Below are 4,237 nucleotides of genomic sequence, written 5' to 3'. Positions count from 1 at the left end.
GGCCAACGCATATATGAAAAGCTGTTCAACCTCACTGGCAATGAGGGAAATGCAAGTAAACTTATAATGAGAAACTGTTTCACACCTGTTAGAGTGGTCATTTTCAACAAGACATGTAACAAGTGTTGGTGAGGTTGTGGAGAAAAGGGAACCCTCATTCACTGCTGGTGGGAATGTAGATTGGCATAGCCACTATGGAAAACAGTCTGGCAATTCCTCAAAAAATTAAGAAAAAGAGTTACCATATATCTCAGCAATCCCTCTTCTGAGCATCTACTCAAAAAAACTTGAAAACATGTATTCACAAAGATATATGCACCCCTATGTTCATTGCAGCATTATTCATGGTGGCCAAGACATGGAGACAACCAAAGTGTCCTATCATACAGAACTGGATAAAGAAGATGTAGTATATATACACAATAGAATACTACTTAGCAATAAGAAAAGACAAAACCTTGTCATTTACAATAACATGAATGGGGCTTTAGAATATTATTCTAAATGAAATAAGCCAGTCAAAAATAGCTAACAGCCATAAGATTTTCACTCATATGTGGGATATAAACCTGAAACACTTGGACACAAACACCAGTGTGGTAGTTGCCAGAGCGAAGAGGATGGATGGATGGGAGTGAAGAGGGCATAATATATGGCGATGAAAGAAGATTTGGCTTTGTATGGTTGGCACACAGTGCAATATATAGATCTTGTATCATAGAAATCTACCCCTTAAACCTATATGACCCTATTAATCAATGTCACCCCAATAAATTTAATTTAAAAAGAAAAGAAAAGAAACAATAAAGGACAGAGGAAATAAGACGGTTTATTATAATTAGGGTTCTCCAGAGAAACAGAATCAATAGGAGATATACAGGATGGGACAAAGTAGGTTTACAGTTGTGAGTATGGAAAATAATACAATAAATAATAAAAAATAGAAAAATAAACTCTTTCACATATTCATCATACATGTAAAATAAGGAATTGGCTCACATGATTATAGAAGCTGGGAAGTTTACCATCTGCAGTGAGCCAGAGGCTCAAGACCCAGAAGAGCTGATATTGCAGTTCCAGCCTGAATGCTGACACAGACGTAGAAGCAATAACAGTGCGGATAAGACCAAAGGCAGTCTGCTGCCTTTTGTCCTGGGCCCCATTTCAGGAGACTTGATAAAAGGGCCAGAGTAATGAGGAGTAAGTTGCTTCCTAAATCCAGAATGGCCCACTGCCTTGTGCCTCCTTTTTTTGGTGGTAGGAGCGGCCAGTTTCAACAACTTATCTTTTACCTTAAAAGGGATATCTCAATATGCCCCACACCACTGGTTGCCCATAAATTTCAATAAAGTAGAAGGATCCTGAATTTTTGTAGACTATTTCTTACCTCCTAGCACGTAAATGTTTTATTAATAAGTCTAGAATAATTTCTACTTCTTCCTCATTACGTTTAATCAGTATAATGTCACCAATGTAATAGACTAGTATGGAACCTTGTAGAATAGAAAGGCAAAAAAGACCTTTGGAAACTAAATTATGACATACTCTGGAGAGCTGATGTATTCCTGAGGTAGGACAGCGAAGGGGTATTGCTGGCTTTGCAAGCTGAAAGCTAATGTTATGGTGGTCTTTATTAACAGGAATTGGGGGGGAAAAGCATTTGCTAAATTAATAGCTATATGCCAGGTACCAAGGGATGTGTTAATGTGCTTAAGCAATGAAACCACAGCTGATACAGAAATTGTAATTGAAGTTACTACATGATTAAGCTTACAATAATTCACTGTCATTCTCTAAAATCCATCTGTCTTCTACACAAGGTAAATTAGCAAGTTGCATGGGGCATGGTGGAAATCACAACCTCTGCATCCTTCATTTGGTGGCATTAATCTTTGCAATTGCTCCATGAATATGATATGGCTTTTGGTTTACTATTTCTGTAAGTAGAGGCAGTTCTAGTAGATACCACTCAGACTTTCTGCCATATTGCCCTTACTCCGGGAACAATTGGGTATTCTGCCAGAAGCTGAATATATCCATTATGATTTTGCATTTCAAAATTGGGGAGATAATTACAGGATGGAATCAAGACCCACAGGGCCACAATGAGACAGGTCTAAACTAAAACTCCCATTGATCACCTGACCTCCATAAGCCTCTCTTCTGAGTGGTAAATGGCATTGATGTTTTGTGTCTCCTGGAATTAGTGTCAGTTCAGAGCCAGTATTCAGTAGCCCTCCAAGGTTTTATTATTTCCTTTTCCCCCAGTGCACAGTTAACCTGGTATGAATTCTTAAATTCCTTTGGGCAAGACCGGGAGAAGCATTAACAGTACAAACTTTTGCCATTGTACCAAAACCCTTTCTCAAGTGGAACTGGCATCAGCTTCATTCAAGGAGTTCTGGGACTCAAAGCTGGCTCAAGTATGGGAATTGTTTGATGCATATGACTACCTGTTGTTGTTGTTTTTTTTATGATTCAGGCTAGATTTTTGTCCACTTGACCTAGAATTATTCTGCTTATAGAGATCAGGTAAGATTTTAGTAACTTCCAATCTATTTCATTTCTAGGAACACTTTGATCAACTAGCCAAACCCATAAATCTATGTGAGTCAGAGGAGTCTAGCTGCTTTGACTCCGCTGTCCTTTACAGTAACCATGCCCACCTTGTCTTTGAGGGCTGAGTACCACCACTTGACCACCATCACCGCAGGACCCAATTGCTCGCATTGCATTTAGGTTTCCTTTCAGTCATCACAGTTTCCACTGTAAGGTCTGGCTTTCAGAAAATAGCAATCATGGAACTCTTCCAAGATACCAGGGCTCCCAACATAAACTAATTTCTTACAGTCATGGTGAAAGTTGTGTCTTCTGGACCTTCAGGACCCTTCAGGATGGATGAGTAGATCTTAAATGACAAATCCTCTCTAACATCCTAACATCTTTAAGCCTTTGCATACCTTCCTCTACAGTAAACTATGGCAGGCTTTGAATTTATAGCTCACTCACTCTGGGCTACCTTTAGTCCTTGTTTCAGCCAAATAACCAACCCAAACTGTTACAGCTCTTTCTAATTCCCACTATTAAATTTAGAATCTTCACTTAGTGGGCCCTTATCAACAGATTTGTCCTGATCCAATGTTATGATTCTTTCATCATTATTCAATATCCTTCATATCCACATCCACAGATATTTCTCATATTTCTGTCTCTACAAATGAGAAAATTCAAGGAATTATTTTGGAGTATAACTCACCTCCTTGTCCATCATCCTTTGCAACTTTTTTTGGTGGTCTGCTGGGAACTGAGTCTAGTTATAAGTCTAGAAGCAAAGAGGCGTTCTGAGGGTGGTTCCTGAGGAGAAGCAGAGTTGTCTTGCATGGTAACTGCCCCAGGGGAGGCCATTACAGTTTCCTTAGGCAACACCTGGTTATTAATATCCTCATTAAGGGATGGAGAGTAGGTTCATACTAAAGGTGGAGGTGCTGTTTCCTTGTTTCATCAGCGTCTTTCTATACATTGCATTCCCAACTTCAGGAGCCCACTCATCTCCAATCAATGTTCTCATTTAAACAGTACATATCCCATGAGGCTGAGAATTCAATTTGCATTGTCAGTCAGTCAATTACAAGATGAGATCTGGATTTGCTTTTCAGCAATTTCATTCCTGTGGCTACAAGAAGCTTTCGGGTCATTTATGCAGCACCTGAGCTGGGAATTTGAATCCCTAAACTCATCCATTTCTTTCTCCACATTGTCTAGTGACATTAGTAGCAAACCCCCAAACCCATTATACTGATTAGTTTGAAAAAATGTTTGAAAGTATCATATACATAGTCACTGACATCCTTTAATCTTTTAATTGTTTGATTAGGAGTGTCCAATGGTGATATTTTAGGTATGTCTATTGCCTCCTATGCCATTATCAGTATCTCTCTGCTCCTAGGAATAGAGTCATTAGTGTCTTTAAATCTAATTAGATTAGAAAGCCAATTCTAGAAACTCCAGAACAAATTCACAGAATTCATGCTTAAGATCCCGTTCCTCTAGAATTACTCTAAGTACCAAAATCTGTGTTGGCCAGGATTCTCCAAAGAAATAGACTAGTAGCATGTGTGTGTGTGTGTGTGTGTGTGTGTGTGTGTGTGTGTGTGTTTGTGTGTGTGTGTGAGACACACAAGTATGTGAAGAGATTTATTATAAGAAATTGGCTCAGGAACTCCGTGTGGGCTGGCAG

Source organism: Myotis daubentonii, chromosome 2, assembly GCF_963259705.1.
Source record: "Myotis daubentonii chromosome 2, mMyoDau2.1, whole genome shotgun sequence".
Lineage (NCBI taxonomy): Eukaryota > Metazoa > Chordata > Mammalia > Chiroptera > Vespertilionidae > Myotis > Myotis daubentonii.
The sequence above is the reverse complement of the archived record's forward strand: the minus strand, read 5'-3'. Positions refer to the sequence as shown.